The following is a 26,627-nucleotide window of genomic DNA, read 5'->3' as shown; positions in this document are numbered from 1 at the left end:
AGAGACAGAAAGAGATAGAAAGACAGAGAGTTAACCCCATCCCTGGTTTCTGCTTGAGTTCCTGCCCAGATTTTCCACAATGACGTTCTATGATCTGAAACTCTAAGTCAGACAAAATGCTTACCTCCCAAGTGTATTTGCATTCTCCATCTTCGTGTGAAATCCAATCAAGCTATTTTTAGATTCGTGGTTCTCAGCCTTCTCAATGCTGTAATCCTTTAATACAGCTCCCCGTGTTGTAGTGAAACCAAAGCATAAAACTATTTTCGTTGCCCCTTCATAACTGTAGGGTTTCTACTGCTGTGACTCACAATGTAAATAGTTTTGGAGGTAGATGTTTGCCAAATGGGTCAGGACCCACATGTTAGGAACCACTTTGTTAGATCGTGGAGGCTCAGAGACAAGCGCCATGCTCTTCCAAACCATTTGAACAGCCTATGCTCCATTTCCTACAGGTTCATTCTCAGTGTCCCAGAATTCTCTTTTTCCTGGATGCTTTCTATCAGCCATTGGCTGGAGTCTACTGTTGCTCTATGCAGATGTAGGCTATATCCCCATATAGTCAACTCCTGGAGTTTTGTGTTTTGTAAATCTTTGTCCTTCCTTTCCTGCCTGAGGGCAATCTAGGATTGTATCAGAGGTTGTCTTACTGCTGATTGGTTGTAATAAAGACGTGACAACCAATAGCTGGGAAGGAGGTAGGGGGGGTGGAACTTCTGTGAAAGAGGGATGCTGGTAAAATAAAAAGAAGCAGAAGTTTTGAAAGCAGAGATAGGGGGAGCAGACTACAGTGCAGCTATCCACGTGGCAGATCATTGGCTAGAAAGTCAGGTTAAGTTATATGAGCTAGCTGGGAGATTGCCCTAGCAAAATGGCTATGCTTTAAGCTATAATAAATGTCTTACACCATTGTTTATATCACTGATGGGTGTAAGAAAGTCCCACAATACATGGTATTTGGAGATTCATCCATCCCATGCTGTATACTAGCATTTTTACTGTTCAGGAAAAAAAAAATGCCTTTGCACAAGTATACTGCAAACTGCCTATGGTTCTGTCACCTTTGGGGTGTTACAAAATATATGGTTATGACAATGACACTTTGGATTGTTTTATGGACATATGTGTTCATTTTCTTTGAGAAAATTCGTGGATGTGAGATCTCTGTCTTAGGAAGGGCTCCTGTTGTTTGTTTTAGGAAAATGTCACACTGTCTTCAAGGATCACATCATGCTCACAAACAATTATGAACATTATGAACATTTCTAGATGCTCAGCTTAGCGGTGAGCATATGGTAGTAGGTTGGCAAGTACCATCCAACCTAATTTAAAGGTTTCAATACTGCTTAATGCCCTTGATATTTTCCCCTCAGGGGGAACTTAAGATTATAAGTTTTGTATAGTTGTCAGTCTTGTTTTAATATTATTATTGATAAATGTATTGAGGACATCTATATATTTTCTTGTTAATCAAAATAGTGTCTAGTTTTTATTCTCTCTCTCTCTCTCTCTCTCTGTGTGTGTGTGTGTGTGTGTGTGTGTGTGTGTGTGTGTTTCTCTCTGTGTGAGTATGTATGTGGACTTCATAGAACTTTCTGGAATTTGTTTATTACTTCTACTATCTATTCTAGTATTTGAACTCAGGTCACTAGGCTTGCATGTATGTACTTTTACCAGCTGATTCATCCCACTGACCTTATTCTTAAATAGTCAATCTAATTAATTATAGCCCTTTATGACTTTCTCTTAATTCTTCAGCTCTTAAAATTAATGTTCCTAACAGGGTTGTGGGGCAAGTGGAACTGTGCCGCCAGACAGAAGACCTTGGTAAGGTTGAGCAGATTAAGGAACTCAGGCAATTCTCATAATTGAGAACAGTAGGCATTTAAATCTACTTCTGACAAAGTTTCTGTCCTGGAGGACATAACCACAACACCCCACAAACAGGACTATGACAACTGGTCACGTAGCATAGAAACCCAGAGTTTTCCATGCCATTGGGGTATCTAGATAGGCCCCGAGGGTTTAGCCAATAAATTTCCCTTCCCAGGCATCCCTTCCTACAAAAAGTATTTAATCTGTTTCACCCTGAGTAAGTCATGTGCATCCTTTTCCACTATAAATTTGGATAAACAGGACTGTCTTTCTCAAGACAAGTTATATGGGCAGACAGACCCATGCCTAAGTTTTCTACTCTCTTGGCACTCACTCTGAGTTAAGCCACATTCCCCCAACCCTGGTTCATCTCAGGCCCTCTGGCCCAGTTGTCAACTCCTCGAGGTTCCCAGTAGCATCTGGGTGTCCATGAGTTTGAGAACCACAGCTTCCACTCCAGCATGGGGCATTTCTCACCCAGAGAAACATAGGCGGAGGCCCCTATCTTAGGGTGCAATTTATCCCCTGAGATTTGTGTTGGTATCACAGGAGCCTGGCACCCCAAAGTGGAGAATGGAATATAGCCTAGCTCCCTTGCATTCAACCTCCCCAAGTGACAACTGACACCCCAGCAGAACCACAAAGGGTATGTTATCTTTTCACCTCTTTGGGCCCTAAGGTATTCAACTCTACAACTGCACAATGATTACTTAGCAATTTCCAGATGGTGGCTATATTTTGTGCTTTCTGTTTCATATTAAATTTTCCATAGTAAACATTTATTTTTCCTTTTTCTCCTAGAACATGAAGATAAGCGTCTCTCTGGAGTATATAGTTTGGAGTTGCAGTGCTGGCTCGACTTGGGTATAAACAACTTTAATCTTGCAAGGTAATTATTTACTCCAGCACTTGAACTCATTCATCCTCACCAGCAGTTTGTGACAGTCCCTGTAACCCCTTGTCTTCACTCGCCCTTGCTTTGGACTGCCGTTCGGCTTTCTAATTGCCTCTTGCAGTAACCTTACAAAAGGCCTGTGGCATTTCAGGTGTTCTGTGGCAGGTTTAGGAAACTAAGCCCGAACCTTTATGAAAAACAGAGGGCTAACACACGTGTCCCTACCGTACAGTATAAAGTTGAAGGTTGGATATGTGGAAACTTCTCAAGAGAAGAGTAGTGGACACTCTTTTTCTCTATCATAACAGATACTTCATGGATGCTTTTTCCGTTATTCTTAACAACACCCAACTAAACAAGCCGATGGGGTGCCAACAGCACTCATGGTTTTCCTCTTCCACCTTGAATGTCAACAAGGGCAAGCCAAGTCCTCTGCATGCTTCCATCTCTGACTTCGTCTTCTAGTTCTATACTCAATGTAAATAAATGAGACAAATATGAAGAGCATAATTAGAATATAATCATAGAGATGCTCATAGAGATGCTGTTGGTAAGACCAGCATATGTCAATTTCAAAAGTTCTCTCTGGGCATTTGCCATATGAATTATTCACCCTGAAGGTTTCAAAAATTCAGAAAGGCTATGGAGACAAAAATAAGATACAAACGTTGTTATTTTAACCCATTTTTTCTAAATCTGTAGAGAACAAAATGAAAAAACCCCACACTGCTGTTTATAGACTTTCATTATTATATTTAGGGTAGGGATATAGTTCAGTGGTAGGTGACCTTTGCTAAAATGGCCAAAGCCTTAAGTTAAATTTCTAGCACCACTGTAACTATCACTTTTATATTAAGAAAAATAAAACTCCATGTGTTGCCTGAGGTCTCTGTCATGCCTGGTGTCCCCCTTGGGGACAACAGGTGAGAAGGCACAGAATCAATGGCTCAGAGAAAGCAGGTGAGAGAGCAGAAGAAGTTGGTTATTAATTCTTGGGGATCGCCCTTTATAACCTTCATCCCGTCCAATTGATTCCTAGCAATCATGTCTTCCAAGTGGCAGTTCCCAATCGACTGCCATCGTATCACCAATCTCTAGGCTCCCAGGCAGGGTTCAGTTTGTCTCTCATGCAGAAGTTGCCTCCGTGGCTGCAGCTGTATTTCCCACTCACTATTTACCAACGTTCATGAGGAAGCAACCATTCCCTCAGCAGTAGAGCCTTTCTGTCCCTCCTACACCTATCCATTGTAAATATCACTTTATTGCTTAAATCTGTGTCTTTGGCTGAGGTAAAGGCTCACTGTAAAGAGCCTTTGAAAGTAGCTAATGCTTGTCTCAAGTCCCAGTGGCCTTGTCTTACAGTATAAAAGGGAAATGCTTTCTCCCAGCAAAAGTTTCACAAATGGCTGGTCAGTTGGAGACAGCCAGTGTGAATGGTGACTTAGTCCAGTATGGTGTCTAAGCATACTCCTGCTGAAATGGTCACTGGAATGTTGCTGTCAGTACTCCATCCTGTCAAAACTCCAAAATCCAAGAGGGAATGAGAAAGCATGGTCTCCTGAACTGTTCACTATGGAACAGAGTGGGCAAACCAAGACTTGTGGGAATATACCCATTGTGTGTGTGTGTGTGTGTGTGTGTGTGTGTGTGTATGTGTGTACTTGTATGCATGTGTGTGTGTCTTTGTGTGTGTGTTTGTGTGTGTGTATGTGTGAGTATGTGTATGCATGTGTGTGTATGTGTATGTGTGTACTTGTATGCATGTGTGTATGTGTGTGTACATGTATGCATGTGTGTATGTGTATGTGTGTATATATGCATGTGTGTACTTGTATGCATGTGTTTGTGTCTCTGTGTGTGTACTTGTATGCATGTGTGTGTGTGTGTGTGTGTGTGCGTGAGTTTATGTGCACCACATGTATGTAAGAGAAGCCTACAGAGACAAGAACAGTGCATATGATCCATTGGAACAGGAGTTACACAGGTGTAAGCTGTGACATAGCTACTGGGAACCAAACCCAAGCCTTCTGTAAGAGCAGTGAGTGCTCTTAACTGCTGAACCATCTCTAGCTCTTCCTTCCTGTCCCTACCATATCTTTTGGGCAAAGGTTCATTATGTCTGTGTAGTCCCTGCTTGCCTTGAACTCAAAGAGATTCTCTTGCCTCTGCCTCTCCTGTGCTTGAAAATGACTACATTTCATTGGTGTGAAATTTACCCCCAAATATTTCCCAGAATTTTTACTGTCTGATGAACTGAATGGTTTTCCATTTAGTTCCTAAATGAAACAAAGAAAGATGGCATCCCTGGGCCTTGAGAAATGAGTAGACTGTTTACAGGAGTGTGCGGGTGTGCGTGCTGCTCAGCCAACCATGTGAAATGGTGATGCTGATTCCCACCACAGTGAGGCAATTTTGTTCCTTTCATGGGAGGTCTCCCCATACCTCTGTCTTCTCAGAAAGTGAAACGCCACAAGATGGGATACTGCAGGTCCAGAAAATCCACGAGAAAACAACTACCTGTTCTGTTTCCTTCCAAAAAATAATTCCAAATATGCCTACTAATATTCAACATTCATATGTGTTTTTGTGTATAGACACATTGAAAGAACCTAAGAGTCAATACGGAATACATCAAAACCAAGTCCTCAGCACAAATGAGAAGTATTTACCTCACAGATACAAAGGACAGGATATAAGAGGTAAAGGTAGAAGACAGAGGAGGATGGAGAATGGAAAAAGACAAGGGGAGAAGAGAGAAAAGAGGCAGGGAAGACAGGGAAGGGACTTTTGCCCAAGAGGGTCAAAGGACTTCCTCTGGAGAGCAGGAGATAGATGTGGCCCATAGACAATTGGCAGTTTATAAATGAAACCCCTGTATTAGGATAAGGTGTTTAATTTTGGTTGGGCATGTCAATTAGGGAAGTCAAAGGGGGGCTTTTGATTGCTGGACTTCAATTCATTGATAGCTAGACCTTGGTAGCCAGCCTGAGGAGGAAGGAGCAGACACATAAGGGAATATACCTCGGTGGCTAGCTTCAGGAACATAATCTATTTTTTTTTTTATCAAAGCAGAGGGCATGGGGGAAAGGAGTAAGAGACAAAAACTATTCATGACATGTTCGCCATGCTCAGGTGTGTGTTTGCCATGCTTGGACCTGCACGAGCCTGTAGTATATCTATGCAAGAATATACAGACATGCTAACATGTATGTATATATGTGCATATATTTATGTATGCTTTGGTACATAGGTATCTTCTGTATATGTATGTGTGTATTTTGTATGTGTGGTATCTGTGTATGGATATATATGCATATATAGTTGTATATAGACATGTACACATACACACTACTCATATATGTATATATATGTATATATACATATGAATCTTTCATAGTCATTTTAAAGGAAGATATACTCTAGATCATATGGTTTTATTAAAATTCGAAGAGTATTATTTCTCCATTGACTAGGATGATAAAATCACAGTTTATGAGATTCTATGCCTGGGAGAATAAAGGGGAAACATTTGCTCTCAACTGCAATGAAGTTCCTATTTGTGAATCCCAGTTTCCACATTACAGTGCTTCGTGTCTATTTATTGGGAAGATCCTTGCATCATTTAATTCCACACAAAGCCCACAGTAAGTCGGTCAAATGTGGAATCAGTTTATGAGATGTCACTCAACCCAAAATGTATGATTTGGGGTTCTTTGTTGCGGAATTTTCTTTGTGAGTGTCGTACTCATGAGAATTGGCCATGACATTGCTCCAGGGGACACCACCTTTAATCTCCCTTAATTCAGCAAATGGCTAAGTTGTTTTGTTCACATTTTGATTAGCATTTTGCATACTTGGAAAAACAATATTCTTTGAGGAAGGTAACTGAACTGACAGGATGCTTGCCTTGAATGCATAAAAGCCCTATGATCAAAGCCCAGCAGGGCATTTAATAGGCGCAATGGGGCACACACCAGTGATATAAATATATAGGAAGTAGAGACAGGAGGATCATGGTCATCACTGGCAGCATAACAAGGTCAATGCCAGCCTGGGATAAGTGAAAGTCTGTCTGTGTCTGTTTGTCTGTCTGCCTGTTTGTCTGTCTATCTATACAAATACATACACACACATATATGTATATATATGTATACACATATGTATATGTGTATATATAAGTTTATGATATATACATATATGATGTATATGATATATATGTATATGCATAATTTCCTGAACCAAATACATAATTTGAAAAGAAAAATAGTGAAAACATAGTAGCATGGTGCAAATAATACAATGGTTCATTCCTTAAAAGTCATATCTTCATATAAAGCACACAGAACATAAGGAAAGACAGAACTGCGACTTCAATATTTGTCCAGTCATCTAGTCCAGGAGTCAGAACAGGAGTGACTCACAGAAAGTCCAGGGTATTCTCTAGTGCCAATCGAAAAGAACCAGCTCTCACTTCATTTTTTTTTTTTAAGTTTGAAATATTTGACTCCATTTTAAAATTATTATATTTTCCTATTGGAACACCTTTTAAATCTCCTGGAAAATGTCTAAGACATTTCTTCCCCCAGAGATAAAAGTTCTCAGTTAGACTGATGCCAGTGAGACGACAGACTTGTCCAGTGAGGACACAGCCAGGCACGAAGCTCTGCTTCAGGAACATACGGTTGATCCTTGACACATAACCCAGATTGTCTCTTTTACTTCTTTCTAAGTTGCTTCCGCTCTAAGCAGCATCAGAAGACTGTAACACAGACTAAGCCTCTCAATGCAAGTCCCATTCTTTCTATCTTACAGATTAAAAATACTGATTTGTTTAAACAATGTGGCCAGGGTCATGGGGATTCTGCATAGAGATTTCATTCATGTATGTAAACACACATCCTCTGCATCCCTCTCCTTTCTAAAAGCGTTGCTTGCACAGGGGAAGGAACTGTTCCTAATTCCTGCAGATACTGGTGCAGGAGTTGAACCTCACAGAGAAGATATGCTCTGTAGTTTTCTCATTTACTCTCCGAGATCATTTAGTCTTTTAAAATGCAAATTAAATGAATTTATTAAAATAATTTAATAACCTTTTAAACAAAACACGATAATACAGAAAGACTTTCACAGACCATTTTATAGTCACTATCCTCATGTCGATAATTATAAAATTTGCATAGAGAAAAGTATACTGAAAACAAAACTTTTAGACCATAAAATTAATATTTCCCGAAAGGAAGGGATTCTGGTGAGAGAAATAGAAAAACGGTCAAATTCTGGAGGCATGGATTAAACTCTTAACCATAATTGAGGCTTTTTACAGAGTTAGTCAATAGCATGATCTGGTAATCTAAAAAGTAAAATGCGTATATGATTTCCCAAGTTCATAGAAAAATTTGCTCAAGACAGAACTGGAGGAGAAGAGAGAAGACCCCGCCCTTTGAGTGTGAATACATTCCAGACAGAATGCAGTGCACTGCCAGGCAACCCAGATACGTTGACAGTTCTAACCAACTGACAGATGCTCTCTCAGATTTTAGAGAGAGTGCAGAGAGAGGTTGAAGAGTAGACTGCATGGTCTACTGGACACAGTTCTAGCTCAGGAGGCCACTGCAAAATGGCAGGTCACATGCTCTGTGGATGTCAGTATCTGGAGTCAGAGGATGTGCTGGTTGCTAGGGAGGATATGTAAGGTTGCTAAGCTGATACTGTAGAGGTTATGGAGTACTTCCCAGAGGATGTAGAGTCTAAGACTTGGGGGTTCAAAGCTAGAAGGAACCAGTAACATGAGAAAGCAAAGGGACTGGAATGTCTGCCTTCCAAGCACAGGAGTGTTTCCAGATAAAGTGGTGAGACAGTGATTTCCCTAAAGCTTGCTGTAGGGCCAGCAAATGGCTCAGGGGGGAAATGATCTTGCCGTACAAGCCTGACAACCTAGGTTCTGTCCCTGGAGCATACAATGAAGGGACTACCGCTTGCCCCAAACACACACACACACACACACACACACACACACACACAATGATAAAACAAAATCTTGTCATAGTGAAAGGGCCCAAGAAGAGGAATCCCTCAAGTCCCAAGCAGTGGGACCTGTGTATCCCAACACTGATTTTACAGTTATTCCAACCATCACCCTTCTTCCTTTTCCATTCTTTTGCAAACGATCATGACAGGTATTGTAAAACAACAGCTGACACCCACCTAGGGGGTGTGATGTGCTCCCACTCCAAAGCCTATTCAAGGCAAAAGGACTGCAGTGATGACTCATGTCCCCTGAGTCACTGCTCACCCTGTGTTTATGCAACCGATAAAACAGCTTATCCATTTTCTCACAGTCACCCTGCCCCTCCGTTCCCTTCGAATCTACACAGACTGTAAGTGCCAAGTGATTGATTTCATGCCTCCAGGCTTTTCCTGACATCTTAGATTAGTGAAGCCGCAACTGCCTGAGAATCAGAAATTCTTGGCAAGCAAAGTTTTCAAATATTGACATAAACCAACGCCGTAGCCATCAAAATACATCGATTCCCCCAGCAGATCCCTGGGCTGATGCTTGGGTGGTGAGAACTGGCTTTTATTCTTGTCACACTGTTCCTTAAATATTAGAGAGAGAGAGAGAAAGAGAGAGAGAGAGAGAGAGAGAGAGAGAGAGAGAGAGAGAGAGTGAGTGTGTTTGCAGGACAGTGTGAATTTCATTTGCCATTACATAATTCTTGCTTTACCAACTGAAACTTCTTTTTGACATGTGGGTGTTCTGTTCACTATCAAAGGCACTCTAGAATAGGGAGGGACGAAATGATGACACATATGTGTCGGTTGAGGTTGTGGGATCCAGTTTATAATGGTTGTGTATTTTCTCATATTCTTGCAATCATATGACACGTGTGCATTTTTCAGAAGGATAAGGAAGAGCAGGTGGCAGGAGGAGAGAAACAGTGGTCTGTTTGCTGCACCTGATTTGGCACTGCTGGAGAGCCTATATCTGGTAATTGTGGACACTGTGGAGTGTGTCTGGATTGAGGGCTGTCTAGTCTGTGTTTGTTCAAAAGCTGAATTGCGTTGACTTCATGCCTTCTGCACGGCTTTTGTATGTTAGCAATACTGGCATTTTATCACCGCTGCTGAAAAACTTGCTCCATGTAAGCAAAGTCTGCATCTCCTTCATAATTGAAGCATGCCGTCTGACACAGCGTGAACTTGCAATGTCCACTTTTAGAATGAAGAGTCTATCTGAAAGGGCTATGGGAAGGATACCCACTGATCTCAAATACCAGACTAGCCTACTTGTGTGTGATGGGTGATTGCTTAAATTATCTAGTCCTCTACTTAAATAAGATGTGTAAAATGGAAAGAGGATAAAGCTCAGCATTAGAGTTCCTATGTACTATGCATACTACATGGCATCTATTCTCCAAGATACACCCTCACACATAGACACATTTGTGTATACACATGTGTGCACACATGCACAGTCATAAACACACACATGCATGCATATTCACACCTAAGCAGGCACATGCATACAAACAGGCAGACACACACACATGTACATGCACATACATGTATACTCACACACGCACACACACACAGACACACACACGCATATCCACACATATCCATACAAAACACACAGGAACACATATACATATATGTGTACAACCTCATACACATAAACACATGCACAGATATGCAAATAAGTGATGCACACATACATACCCACATGCATGTGTACACATATTCAAACATACAGAGTTACAGTCATGCATATAAACTCACTTATACACACAAAACCACATGCAGGTATGTACACATGCACATATTTGAACACATATGCAGACACATGCACACAAGCACATGTATGCCCACATGCACATACATACATACATGAACACACATGCACCAACATGCTTTTCAAACCTGAGGCAAGAACATGATGAGACGGAAAGAATTCTCAGCTACACACTACATGCTGTGTTTGGGTCAGTATGGCAATGTACAAAAACCTTATTGTGCATAGGAACAATGCTGAAGTTGACTAAATTATTTATGTATGTGTGTTCAGTAATATGTATGACAGTAATAATCAAATAGACCATGGATTTGTAATGGAAGGACACTGGAGAAGTTTGAGCTTGGCAAAGAGGTAGACAATGCATAGATAGTGTAGGCTCATGTATGAGTCTAAAATACATTTAAAAGCATCAATTTTAATCCTTTAGGAGAAACAACTACTGCACCAAAACATACTATACTACATGTTTTTTTTTTTATTATTTAGTGATATGTGTGTGTTTGTGCCATGGCACACATGTGGAGGTCAGAAGGCAATTTTCAGGTGTCAGTGCCCTCCTTTAGCCCTTGGGACCCAGAGCTTGAACTCAGGTCCTCAGAGTTGGCTGAAAGCCCCCCTACTCACTGAATCATCCAACCATCCAGAACAGCACGTATTACAAACATGGCCCAAATAAATAGAGAAAAAAAATCATTTTATGGTGCATTTAGACTTAAGTCCCAACTTTTTTGTCTGGCTTCAATTTTCCTTCCCTAGTTTCTCCTGATGTGCTGCCAACATACTATCTTACGATTTTTTTAGATTGGTTCACACTTTACACTGGAATTCTCTCACCACCATGTCCTCATTTTCTGGTTAACAGATAGTTTTTACATTCTTGCCTATATTTAAAATACCCCTTTCATCACTGGCCTATTAGTCACTCCTCTCTGTCCCCTATGATGCTGCCACACTTTCCTCTCTGCACTGGCCAAATTCCTTTATGAGTCTTTCCTGGTATATATTAATACATGTATCTTTTTCGTGTTGATGGCATATTCTCACCTGTGGCTTTGGAATCAAATTCATATCTGGCTACACATAATTTATAGCTCTTAGAATTAATTAGTTAATTATAAGCATTGGATGGGTGAATAATCAAAGGGTAGCAAGGAGAATCAGCTCTGATGTCTAACAAATGCTGGTTGATACCCCATTTCTTCAATTTTCTACCAAAGTGGCGCATTGCTCAATGCTTGCTCTTCTTGAACTTCAGCAGAACAGCACTAAGAATGAAAGCTCCATGCCTCTGCTTTCCATCACTGTGGTGAGCACAGTCAACTGACAAGGAGGAAACATCTATTTTGGTTCATGGTTTCAGGGGCCTCTGATCCTGGGTTGATGGGACCCTTTTTCATGGGTTCCTTTCCTTGGTGGCTCATGATGACGGCTGTTTGTGGTAGAGCTAGTCTCTTCACAGTCAGGATATAGGAGAGAGAGAGAGAGAGAGAGAGAGAGAGAGAGAGAGAGAGAGAGAGAGAGAGAGAGGTGTCCTAATATTAAATTGCAATGTACACTTCGTATCAGATGTTTATGCATACTAAAATACATAGAAAGTCAAGTTTATGCAACTCCAGATTCATATAAAGTAGCTTTTAGAAATGTATGGCACTGTTTGAATGGATATGAAACAAATACATTTTTTACTATTACATTACCAAACCTGTGATGTAAGTATATTATCATTGTTTCAATATTTAGTACAATACAACAGATGTTCACATTGTTTAACAGCTTTGAAAGATCATGATGCTGGCACGGCTGGTTCTCCTGTATTGTCAAGTGGGAGCATCCTTTGATTAAGTTTACATAGGAAGATTATGATTGCATGACCAAGAAATGTGGGTTTATTTATTGCCCTTCTTGTACCCAAATTTACACAGATAATTGAATGTGCCATTCATATTAAAGGGGCTTCTAAAAGCATTTTCAGAAGTGCATTTTTCATGCATGAATATCCTATAGATTTAAACACCACCGTGCAACTCAATTTCATAGAGAATGACAATGCTATGAAAAATATAAACTCGCTTAACATGAATTTTTTTCCCTGCTAATTTTGAATCAGGATAATAAGAATCCTAGCTTCCTTTGTTCCAATAAGTAATTGACCGAAAGGTGAGGGCATTAGGATGACTTGGGATATCCTAAGGATAATAATCTTTTTTACCATCCTTCTTCCTTTACTTGACATTTCCTTCATCTTTAAGATGTCAGTGTCACACATGGAAGTTGTACCCAAAACATAAGTAATTATTATGTCCCAGAATACTCTGATTGACACAACACAAGACATATTGCCATGAGCCCGTGTGTCAATGTGATAAAAATACCTGGCATGAACCCGATGAACCTGGCATGGTTCTCATTCTCCAAGTTCCTAGGTTCATGGTTAATTGACTTTATTGTCCTTGAGCTTGTAGTAAGGCAGATCATGGAAGGGGACATGAAGAGGGCAAAGCTGCTCATTTCATGGTTGCCAGGCACCAAAGAAAAAGACAAAGGTGATCATTCGAGTATCTCCATTAAGGTCACACCCTCAATATTCTTGCTTCCTTTCCCTGATCTCTACCTCTTTGGGCTATAGTACCTCCTGATTGGGCTACAGTCTAGTAGCCAATTGTTCAGCACACAGCTTCCCGGAGTTATTAAAGTTCTTGACCCGTGACATCACCCATTATGTTGACATGATGCAATTCTCCATCCCCACAGAAAGAGTTCTTCTCAGAGCATTTACATTGACCAGGAGGTGACTCACAGAGGAGAAGAAGAAGAGTGCACAGATCACACATTGGGCAGTTCACAACTGCCTATAACTCTAACACTAAGGAATCAGATATTGTCTTCTGCCCTCTGTACCATAATACAGTTTTGAATATATATGTGAACATCATCAAAAACAACCAGAAAAGGAATATAAATCAAAGTCCACTTAGATTTATAACTGGAATTGGATTATGTAAGAAGATATCCAAACTACTGTTGGATTCTACACTGAATTATATCTCAGTTTCAAAATCTTTACTATACATGTCTATTGTAACGTTCAAGAGATGTCATTGTTAATACAAGAGATATAGTAAAGACATGAATTTCATGGGAGCCCTGCCATGTTTTATTAATGGTTTCAAGAAGCAGAGAAAGGTTACATAGCTTACCACATGAATACCACTCTAAGCAAAGAGCTACCATGGTCTCAGTCTCTGTCATCAGTAGTTTTCACTCAAAGAGTAACTATGGAATACACTAGAAACGTTGACGCCTCATCTCATTTTTGTAGTAGTTATGAAGAATTCAATAAAGATGTATTTCTGTATTCTGAGGTAGGAATGCTAGTACATATATTCCTAAAAATTTAGCAGTAGCCATAGAGACATAGAGATACAGAGGTCAGTTCCATTTCTGACATTCACTAATGTGAAGCCAAGTCAGATGCTTCTAGTCTCTGGCTGTTTTTTCTCATCATACCTTTCTTTATTGTTTCCAAAATATGGTAAGACAATTAAGCACAGAGAAGGAAGGAGGAAGGGAGGGAGGAAAGAGGGAAGGAGAAAGAAGAAATGAAATAAGATGAGAAGAGAAGAGAAGAGAAGATGTTGTGGTTTGCCCTGAAGTTATCTGTATTTTGATGCTAATTCCACTGCCCCAAGGACAGCTGCCTAGTCAAGGACTCAGAACTCAGGTGACTTCACCAGAACCACCTCTCCATTGAATTTGTAAAGTACTGGTGAGGGGCAGGTACAGGATAGAAGGAGGCCTGTCATTGGAGGAGAAGGAAGGATGGGCGGGAGAGAAGTTTGAAGGAAGAGGAGGAGACTGAGGGAGAGAGGAAGAGACAGGAGGGAGAGAGGGAGAGAAGCCATGGCAGGACAAGATGGCAGGTGATGTTAAGATTCTGCTCTGTGTATTTACAGGTTGTTATTAATGTTCTCAAGGGATGGATAGTACCGGGCTTTGTATGTTTAAGTGGGCAATTATATTTTACCAATTGGATCTAAGATTATTGTGTTGTGTGTTCTTTTATGTGAGGGTTTGAGTGTAGGAAAGTGTGCGGCTGGGATGTGTTTCCACCAAGATATCTAGCAGATATCTGGGCACCGCGGCGTGGGCCTAGCAGGGTAAAAGACAACTACTCTTTTTATTTTTATATTTTTACAACAACAAGAAGAGACCCAAGGAAACCAAAAACACTTAAAAAAAAATCGATGTTCCAAAGTCATACTTTTTAATCTTCAGATTAAATTTAAGAACAAAACAAACCCAACTGGTCACACGAAACAATGAGAACATATAGACTTGTAACCATGTTAGATAGGTCAGCAATTTCCTTTCTGACATCATTCAAAATGTCTTCATCACGTAACATAGCTCCACTGTGTTTGGCTGTGAAACTGCAGATTGGTCTGGATAAAGTCAATGACAACAGAGGAGATCACAGTCTGTAAGTAGCCTGTCTCCTCGTACTGCTGATTCCTTTCATTGGAAAGCGGGAATGGGGTGTGTGTGCGTGCGTGCGTTCGTGCGTGCGTGTGCGTGCACGTGCACATGCATGCGCACACTGACCTATGTTGCAGGTCTACAAGACAAGCGCTTGTAGAGGTCTAAAAGGAGGAGACAAGGTCTATGAGGAGACAAGTATCTCACTCCACCTTATCTTTTGAGGCAGATCTCCTACTTGAAACCAAAGTTTACAGTTGTACCTGGACTACCCTCCTGCAAGCCCACAGATTCACTTACCTCAACTTGGCTACACAGACACACATTTGCTGTGTCTACCTTTTGAAAAATGTGACCATTGTATATCTGGAATTCATCCTCGGGCTTGTACAGCGTGTGCTGAGTCATCACCTAAAACAATATTTCAATCATGTCTTCTTTTCCAAGAAGTCTTTGCTCATACCTACATCTTGGAGTGCTGTGCCTACACGTTACTTTATCAAATTACTGAATTTTTTCCTACTTTCTATAGACTTTATACCAAGGGCTTGTGTGTGTAAGAGAGGGAAATCTATCTTCATTATTCTACATGTGAATATTCAGCTTTCTCAGCATCTTTTACTCTCCCCCTGCCCCCGAGGGAGACTGGTCTTGCTAGCTTAACTCTTTGAAATTGCATTTGCAGGGATTAAAATGTTAGTATATCTGCTGTCTGTCAGCCTTTGTGTATACATTATTGCATTCCCCTTACACATCAGCTCTCATTGTAGATGACTCCTATTTATTCCCAACCTGAAATGAATGCAGGCAGAATTATTTGATGTGACCAAATCTGTCATATTCCAAACAAAAGGTTCTTTGAAGAAGACTCCAATAGAAGACTTTGAAATACATTTCTTATATCTATTTTAATCTAATTGATTTATTCAACATTCAGCTAACTTTTGATAACTCTTTTTATAGCTGAACTCTGAACAGATTTCTTATGGAAGAGAATGCTGGGTAACCCTGAGGCATTTCAAAAACGAAATAGGAGACTGATGAGGTGGCTGGGTAGATCTACAAGCTCAGTGCCCCGAGTTTGATCTCTGACAGCCATATAATGATAGAAGGAGGGAACCAACTCCACAAAGTTGTTATCTGAACTCTGTGCATTTCGATTGACGTGCCCACCAAGTCACATGCAAATCACACACTCCCACAAAAATTGGTATAAATAAACTGTTTCTAAAGCAAAACATGGATCTTGTAGGTATTAAATTTTTAGAGGAAGTTAGCAATGAGGACAGAACCAACAGTTACTTCTTCCTGATCCCCTTCAGAGAGAACTTCTGGGACACCGAGAACATGTAGAATTGGAAAGAGACAACAACCTTGTAGGTACTGGCTTACACTCCAGGACTGGAGGAAATAATTTGTATACTTGGACACTTTTCTTTCTTTGTTCTTATAGTCATTATTGGTTGTTATTTTTGTGAAGAGGCTTATGTCTGAAAAATAAGACCCAGGGCTTCTCCATTTATTTTCAAATATCTCAAATTCACTTCATTAATTGGCTCTACTGTTATTTTAGAAGTTGATATTTTTTAATTAAGTTTTAAACACAAGCATATAGTACCGGCGGAGGCCAGAAGAGGGCTTAAATTCCCCTGGAACTGGAGTTAACGCCCTGTTGTGAGCCGTCTCACGCAAGAGCTCCGAATACTAAGCTATCTCTCCATCCCCCCAAATATTTGATTCTAAAAAGCATTCCTAATCATATCCTAAGCACTTCAGCTGAGACTGTCTAATCCGAGAAGACGTGAGCGTAAAAGAGCCTCACTGACTGATGACTGAACGGCTAATTAATTCTTACTTCATTTCATTTTATAAGGAAATAAGGAGTCCCTGAAGATGTGAGCTTCGTACTTTGGAAAATAGCTTTTAAAACAGTATATGTAGTAAGACCACATTTTGACAGGAATCTGTTTTACTCAAGGCAGTGATTCTACGCACTGCTGGGCAACACTTACGATAGCTTTGCTTGTCCTGTGCTGTGGAGGTGGCAAGGTCAGGACCCTGCATGTGTCCTGTGCGAAGTCCAACGAATCCATTCAGTTTCCCCAGTCTCATGTCCCCCAGGGGTTCGGCTTGTGTGCTCTGTTTTTCTTTATTTCTTGCATCACCAGATTAGGTGCAAACAAGCATTTCTCACTCACCCAAGGCAGTCCTCCAGCATCTTTCTACATTGTGACAATCGGGCTGAGGGCTGATAATGTGCCAGGAGCACCCGTTATTAAACGTCATGCTGGAACCGTATGGTCAGAAATGAAAGCCACGGAAAGGCAAGCCAGGCTCACAACTCATTTCTCCCTTTAGTCCTGTGAATTTAATCTAAGTCATTGATGCAGGAAATACTTCTCACTGGAGTCATGAGCATGACCCGTGCTGCAATAAACTGATATTTCCTTTCCATAGAGCTCTGGTCCCTGCTCAATAAGTTAGTGAGCGTCCTAAGGCACTGGGGGTACTTGTGATATGGTGAAAATAAGGAGTTTATTTGGAAGCTCAAATTTATGTGTGACTGGAACAGATTCTATTATACCAAGTGAAACCAGAAATACAAATAAAACACACATAGGTGTGCATCAGTATTACCCAACTCAGACATAGGCCAGCAGGAATTAATCAGCACAACTTCTACAAGCTGGAGAGATGCTCTTGCAGAGGACCTAAGCTTGGTTAACGTCACCCACGTCGGATAGCTCATAGCTACTAAAACACTAGCTCCAGAGAATCTGCCAGCCTTTTCTTGGCCTCAGTGTGCATGAACACACACACACACACACACACACATACACACACACACATACACACACATATACACACACATATACACACATACACACATATACACACACACATATACACACATACACACATACGCACACACATACAGACACACATAATTAAAAATTAAAATCTTAAAAGATTAAACACAATTAGTGTCAGGTTCTCATCTAATCCTTCCGACCACCAACCAATACATGGGTTTCTGTCTTATATACTTCCAATGACATTTCTCCACTTTAAAAAAAATAGTTTCCTTTTAAAAAGGAAAAGAAAGAGAGAAAATCAACAAGGAACTTCAGATATGCTGCACATGTGCACTGAGTATCTGAATTCAGTTCCTAGAACTCACAACGGCTCACAAGTGCCAATGACTTCAGGTCCAGAAGATCCAGATCTATCTCCTGGCCTCTGCAGGTACCTGCAGTCGTGTGCATATATATTCTCACAGACACACACACACACACACACACACACACACACACAGAGAGAGAGACAGAGAGACAGAGAGACAGAGAGACAGAGAGAGACAGAGACAGAGAGAGAGACAGAGACAGAGACAGGACAGAGAGGCAGAGAGAGAGAATCAAAATAAATATTTAAATAAATAAGTATATGATATTTCACAACTAACTTTCCTTAAGGCAAGCAAAACTAAATTAATTATCCCTATTTTGCTTTCTGAAGGATGTTGGACTGGTCTGTTTTATACAGTAAGAGAGTGTATGTGTGTATTCATATGTGTGTGTGTGTGTGTGTGTGTGTGTGTGTGTGTTAATACGCATATGTATGTACATGCTTGTAGAGGCCAGAGATTGGCATCGGAGAGCCTCCTCAATGACTCCACAATGTATGTGTTTGCAGAGGCTCTCAAACTTAACCTGGACCTGGCTTATTTAACCAGACTTCCTAACCAGTTTATGGATGACAATCGGATCAAGGGGACACACCTAGCGATAGTATATGTATGACATCAACAAATGCAGAAGGAAGAAAAATTGCATTATACCTTCTGTACTATTTTAGACTATACATTGGGGATTGAAATGCTCTGGTTGGGATGAAGACCCGCAGATGAATTGCGTCTCACGCATATTTTATTTTAGCAGAGTTTATTTGTGTCCCAGAACAGAAACGAATAACAGGAAGAAATAATGGAAGCGGCTGCATTCATCTTCACAGAATCAACCTAACTTTTGATTCTAGTATTTTCTCCCCAGAGATAGATTCATAATCAATTCTTCACTGAGCCTTCTAACACACTTTCAGGAAGTCATGGAGCACTAAATACTTATCATAATGTAATTCGAGGAGGATCCTTCTGCAGTGGAATTTAAATCGCAGACAACATCCCACTGCCAGGAGAGCAGACTTTTAGCGTTCTTTCTCCACAATACCTTCAGCAAGGGTAAAGTATTGGACGCGTAGTTTGTTCTTGATGTCTCTTTGTTGGATAACTTCCCAAACTAATAAAAACTGGATTTCTTATCTTCTGTAAGCACGTAATAACTCCCACCACTTTCCTGGTGAGGCCACTTCTTCATCATCAGTTCATTCAGTTGCAGTTTTATAGACCCAACGACTCTCTCCTACACCACTGGTGAAGTGTTGTCTTGTAATAAAGCACTTTCCTCCCAGTGCCTTAAGACAATGATAATTCATTGCTCATCTCCAGGGATGGATTGCTCGGTCCTGTTTCCACATGTAATGTCCCGTGATGTCTCTGTTTTGTCCCCTGACTTATGTGTTGCACATGCAATGTGCCATTCTCCAGTTTGTGAGGTCTCACTTGTCACAGTCTAGTTTCTTGTGTCCTTTAAAAAAAAAATCTTTCTTCTTATATTTATTTATTTTATGGGTGTCGTATGCTGACCATCTCTTCCAACACACCAGAAGAGGGCATCAGATCCCATTGTGAGCCACCATGTGGTTGCTGGGAATTGAACTCAGGACCTCTGGAAGAGCAGTCAGGGCTCTTAGCCGCTGAGCCAGCTCTCCAGCCTCTCTTGTGTTCTTTTTAACATTGAAAGTTTTGGTACAATCTTATCTTGTATAGTATTTATAGTCTCGAAGAGTAGAACATGTTTGACTTCTATCTACATTGTTGTTGCTGTTTGTTTTTAATTTTGTTTTTGTTTTGTTTGGTTAGCTTTTTGTTTTGTGTTGTTTTTTGTTTGTTTTTTATTTTTCTTTTTTTCTTTCTTTCCTTTTTTTTTTTTTTTGTTTGTTTGGTGTAGTAAGAATCGGGGCTTTGCACTCAGGAAGTTTTAATCATCTTTTCTTTGTTTGTTGAAGAAAAAAAGGAAATAAAAATGGAAGGACAAGACTGCCTTTAGGCATGGTGGAAGAGAAGGTTTGTTGTAGAGAAAAGGGAGAGCACAGGCAGAGGCAAAGACATGTAGGAGAGTCCAGAGTGAGCATGACCAGACTGAGCTGTCCCATATGAAGAGCAGAGTAAGAGAAGAGGGAAGAGACGAGCCGCCACCTGAAGGTTGGCCTTGTCCAAGAGACTTTGCCTGCTGTACACGTCTACACTTATTACTGATTGGCAGTAGTTGAATGCTCAACTTTACACATAGTCTTTATCTTGAACTTTGCATTTGTATGATATCTCTATCTGTTAAGCAACCTTCAGATATTTTCAACCAGTATTTATGAAGAGAACATTATCTTAGCTAACTGGTTGTTGTGGTGGTTTTCTATTATATTTAACTTGTTCTTGCGGTTCACCACCCTAGATAGACTTGGCTGCTTCTTCTTTCTTGGATTTGTGTGTCTATGGTCTGTCCTCAAAGTAGGTCCCCAGCGGCAGTGAGTTGAAAGGGGACATTTTCTCTTGAGGTCCTCAGAAGAAGAACGATGCCTATCCCAGCTCAGAAGCTGATTGTAAGAGAAAGGCTCTTTCTCCTACCGATGGCCCCAAGCCAAATCTGCATGTAACTGCAACTGTCTATCTGTGGGGTTAAACACCTAGTTACATATCTGATGCTGATTAACCGTCCACTTTATGCTGACCAGACTTCTGATCCTGACTGACCACAGCAGTGGCTTTAGTCCAATTTTTTTCATATTTATTTAATTCCTCTCCGTATTTGGTATCAGCCACCATTTCCATATTCTATAATTACTAGCTGTGTTACCCTGCTTAGTCCTCTGAGTTCCATTTTCTCTGTGGATTTGGCTTATGAAGCTCCTGGGATCATGGTTTATCATCAGAACTCACTGTATACCTCAAATATACGCCATCTTTGGTCGCTAACACACATATTCTTGGTTTGGGTAAACAGAAAGGATTTGTAGTTTCCATCAACCTGGCTTCAGAAAAATAGCAAATCTTCTGACAGGCGCCCCCAAAGAAAGCAGAAATATCAAAGCTCTTGTACTTAAGCTGAAATTTCTTTAATTGGCAATCGTGCCTATTATTCCTATGAATAGCATATTACATGAAGTCTCTTGAAAAGAGTAGTAGAGGTCTTTTGCATGTAAAAGAGTTATCAGCGTACTCATTTCCTTTCCCTCTAAAATAATTGAACTAAAGTTCACCGGCACTGAAACTGTAATGGCTAATGATTCCGAGCAATTATCTTTTATTTTCTCCTTTCTTCAGGCTCTGCATCATGGTGCAGCAGGGTTTTTTGTTTTTTTCTTTTTGTTTTTTTTTTTTTACTTTTATTTACACTGGCTGTCTCTCTTTTGTGAGAGGAGCTCTATTTGCTCAGTCTTAAGTCCCCAGATGCCCTGGATTAATCACTTGATTTTCAGTGAGGATTTTGTTTTCCCTTTTTTTTTCTGTTTTGTTATATGTGATGACACTGCTTGCCTGTTGTTGTTAAAGTACCTGCTGGCTGCGTAGGAAAGGAGATAAAAGAAGATGTTGGCCCACAGGGACGACGCACACAGAGAGGTTGGCTAATCTAATAAAAGAAGACCCGAGTGACAATACGACCTGAAGGACTTGAACATGGGGTGAAGGAATTTGGATTCAGGCAGCAGACAGAGCCCAGATGAGTTGAGCACAGGTTTTACGATCAAGACAACTTGGCTTCTTCAGAAATGCAATAAATCTAGGAAAGAAGATGAAAAGGGAGAAGAAAAATGCACGTAGGTGCATCTGGTCACAGCGGAGAGCTAAATTATGGCCTTGGGAATTGGCCAAAGCATCTAGATCAAGTCACAACTTCATAGGGAAAGCTGTCTTTTCAAAAGGATTCGTTTTTATTGTTTTCAATTATGCGTACCTATGTATGTGCACATGGAACACAGGTGCTCAGGGAGGTCCAGGATCCCTTGGAGGTGGAATTATTGGCAGTTGTCAATCTCTTATATATGGGTGCCTGGAGCCAAACCCAGGTCCTCTATAGGACCATTTCATGCTCAACCATGGAGCCATTTCCCCAGCGCCATGGACTGTGGCCTAACAATGCAATTGTATGTGGAAATCTCATAAAGAGGGAAATTATAATTCATGATTTGCATTTGTAGTGATCTGGAAGAGAAATGTCCCTGATCTGGATGAGAAATGTCTTTTCCGTCGGCTCTTGTATTAGAACACATGGCCCCATTTGGAAAAGGCTTGGAAAAGCTATGGAACCTTCAGGTGGTGGAAATTTGATGACAGAAGAATGTGACCTGGGGGATTTCTATAGTCTAGTTCTGGGTTCTTCTCTCTTTCTGCTTCCTGCCCTGGCTGCCTGTGGTCATGCTTCTTCGGATGTTCTGGACTCTGTCCTGTAACTTAAGCCAAAACATACTTTTTCCTCTAAGTTTCTTTTAGTCATGGTGTTTTACCACAGCAACAGAAAAGTGACCAAAACACTTGGGATTTGAAAGTATCCCTTCAGATTGCAGACTGGTAAAACCATTCTGGAAATCAGCCTGGAGGTTCCTCAAAAAATTGGACATTGAACTACCTGAGGATCCAGTTATACCTCTCTTGGGCATATACCCACAAGGTGCCCCAACATATAAAAAAGACACGTGCTCCACTATGTTCATCGCAGCCTTATTTATAATAGCCAGAAGCTGGAAAGAACCCAGATGCCCTTCGACAGAGGAATGAATACAGAAAATGTGGTACATCTACACAATGGAATATTACTCAACTATCAAAAACAATGCCTTTATGAAATTCGTAGGCAAATGGTTGGAACTGGAAAATATCATCCTGAGTGAGGTAACCCAATCACAGAAAGACATACATGGTATGCACTCATTGATAAGTGGCTATTAGCCCAAATGCTTGAATTACCCTAGATGCCTAGAACACATGAAACTCAAGACGGATGATCAAAATGTGAATGCTTCCCCTTCTTTAAAAGGGGAATAAGAATACCCTTGGCAGGAATAGAGAGGCAAAGATTAAAACAGACACAGAAGGAACACCCATTCAGAGCCTGCCCCACATGTGGCCCATACATATACAGCCACCCAATTAGACAAGATGGATGAAGCAAAGAAGTGCAGACCGACAGGAGCCGGATGTAGATCTCTCCTGAGAGACACAGCCAGAATACAGCAAATACAGAGGCCAATGCCAGCAGCAAACCATTGAACTGAGAGCGGGACCCCCATTGAAGGAATCAGAGAAAGAACTGGAAGAGCTTGAAGGGGCTCGAGACCCCATATGTACAACAATGTCAACCAACCAGAGCTTCCAGGGACTAAGCCACTACCTAAAGACTATACATGGACTGACCCTGGACTCTGACCTCATAGGTAGCAATGAATATCCTAGTAAGATCACCAGTGTAAGTGAAAGCCCTTGGTCCTGTTAAGACTGAACCCCCAGTGAACGTGATTGTGGGGGGGACGGGGAGAGGGGAAATCGAATAAAGAAGGGGAGGGGGAGGGATTAGGGGGATGTTTGCCCGGAAACTGGGAAAGGGAATAACATTCAAAATGTAAATAAGAAATACTCAAGTTAATAAAAAAAAAAAAAAAGAAAGTATCCCTTCAGGCATAACAATAATACACGGGCTTATAGTCACTATATACTTTTATGGGAGACCCGATGCCTTAGATCTCTCATTCTGAACAAAATTAAATTGCCTTTGTTTTTGAATATGTATTTGTTTAATCCACATAAGAGACAGTGGATTTTTCTCCAAAAGCTTGTTACAAATTATTATGATCAACATTGACAAATAATTAATATTGACACAGTGTTGTCTGCATTAACACAAACAATGTGAAAATTTTTTTCATATTACAAAAATTATGAAGTGAAGACCAAAACCAGGTGTTTTAAATGAGATTCAAGAGTAAAATTCACAGCAAAACCTTTTCATATGTATTTGTAAGTCAAGAATTTAACATTACCATTGAGGAAACGTGAAAAAACAGGCCAGGGAGGCAGCCTTCATACCAAACATTGCTATTTCAGAAAATGTTAAGGAAATACTTTATAAACCTGTACTCCATTAAGGTGATAAAAATCTAAAGACAATAGGGCCGTGCTAAAATGTTCTTTGTATTTAACCTGGAGTGGAATTTAGGGCCTTTAAAAAGTATCGATTGAGACGAACTTCTTAGAAGTTATAAGTCTGTCTTGGAATAAGTATGTCAGTAGTTGTCACCGAGTTCATCTGTGGCCAGCACCACTTAGACACTGAGAGATACCTGAGTACTTCCAGTTATGTGATTTGGTCCTATTCAGCCAATTGCTGCTCTGTAGGTAGACGGGGGATATCAGCTGGATGGCATTCCGCAGCTCAGGGTATGCCTTCTCTAGCAGAAGAACCCAGCCCCGTGCTCCATGTGACTCCACTCAAGCACTGCTTGCTGGCAGTGACGCTTTTAGATGTGGCTTGAAATAGCCCAATGAAATGAAATGGAGTGGCATAATTGCCAGTCAAATTCCAGCTCGTTTTATTGGCTCTGGAATCATTAAAGATAATTACGATGAGAACTGACACGATACAGGTACGTGTAGAGAAAATTGGCTTTTTTATTGAGTTTGTGTAATAATTTACCATATGATGAGTAAGTATATTAAGGATGAAAACTGTAGTTCTTCCGTGCGTTCTTAAGAAATATTACTGAATTTAGGGTGATCAGTTTTTCCCTCATAAATCACTACACTGGAGATTTAACAGATTCCTCTAAAGAATTTCACTTAAGTCTCTCCTATTTTCCTTGCCCTGTCTCTGACATATTAACACCTGCCAGAGTTAAAGACTATTCACCCATTTTTTATGTTATTTAAATGTCTTATTTGGTTTCTCTTTTAGTATATTAGTATTTAGATATTTATTTAGTCAAGATACTTTGCGTTCCTGTTGTTAAAGTCAACATTATAGCAAAGCCTTCAGCTTTTGAAAGAGGAATCAGGAATATAATTATAACAAAGCCTTTGAATATTAAAGCAGAGGCCCCATAAAGAGAGATTGAGGTAAATTTCTACTTTAAAACTACGAAGGGGACTAAAGGCATTAACCACTGACTTGACACTATTCTTACTCAAGATGGGCTAGGATGGTTAACAGAAATTCATAACCAATGGGGAGAATGAAGATACCAGGGTATAAAGGGTTCAAGAGTAGAGAGACAATTTGAGAAATATATATATATATATACATACATATATATGTGTGTGTGTGTATATTGTGTGTATCAAGTATATATACATATGTATATAATATGTGTGTGTATATATATGTACATATATATGTGTATATATATATACACACACACATATATACAACAGATTCAGGTGCATGCATGCATGTGCACATGCATGCATATGTGTGTGTGCGTGTGTTTATTGCTGCTTTTGCCATGGTTAACCCTATTGCCTGTTACAGGTGCCAACATTTATTTTGTCATTTTCTTTATAACAGGATCAGCGGGAAGAAAATGCTCCTCTTCCAGTTCTTATACAGGCTGCAGTAAGTACTTACTTAATAATTCTAATATTTAGGAAAGAAATGAGGCAGTATGTATAGTGTTCATCTGCATACTCTAGTGAGTAGTGAGTGAAATGAGATTCGGATCATCCAAGGCTATGTCGTTACAAAGTCCGCCTCATCTGGTTGTACGAAGCCCTGGCGGTAATTCTGATCTTCATGAGCATAGGATATTGTGGTGGATGGTTGAGTTGACTTTGCAATCAAAATAGTGAATTCAGAGATGATTTGAAAACATCAGTAGCAGAACCTGCAATATGCCGTGTGGAATGAAGCCCGTGAGAACTGTCTTGGACTAGACTTCTCATCTGTACTGATTTCTCTATGTGATACCCATCTTAAGGAGAGGAAGTGGCCCTTTGAGAATGTGCACATACTAACTGAGAGTTTTAAGGGGGTGGGGGTGACCTAGAGTTTATAGGAGGCGGTTTAGATGTGGAGGAACAGAGAGGAATTTACAGTTCATTGGTGGTTTTGATACATTTCTATGGGGATGTTAACAGTAACAGCAGAACGGACACCACAACTGGACGAGAACAAGGGTTTTGTTACCAAGCACACAAAACATGGAGGTTGACATTGTGTACTGAGTGGTTTTACACTTGGAGAAATGTTACAGATTGGAACCGAGGAGAGATCACCCATGTTTAAAAATAGAGCTAGTGATTCTTATGACGATTGGGCATGCTTGCTTGTGTGGTGTTTATACATTCTTGTAGTGCGTTCCACCTTTCCACCGGGGTGTCCAGCTCTGATGGCACGCTGCCAGGAAAAAAGGTCGAGAGTAGGGGTCACGGGCTACATTTCCCATCAGGAATTCTATGCTACAGGCAAGAAGGGGAAGGTGGAGCCA

Source organism: Rattus rattus, chromosome 18 (assembly GCF_011064425.1).
Source record: "Rattus rattus isolate New Zealand chromosome 18, Rrattus_CSIRO_v1, whole genome shotgun sequence".
Lineage (NCBI taxonomy): Eukaryota > Metazoa > Chordata > Mammalia > Rodentia > Muridae > Rattus > Rattus rattus.
The sequence above is the reverse complement of the archived record's forward strand: the minus strand, read 5'-3'. Positions refer to the sequence as shown.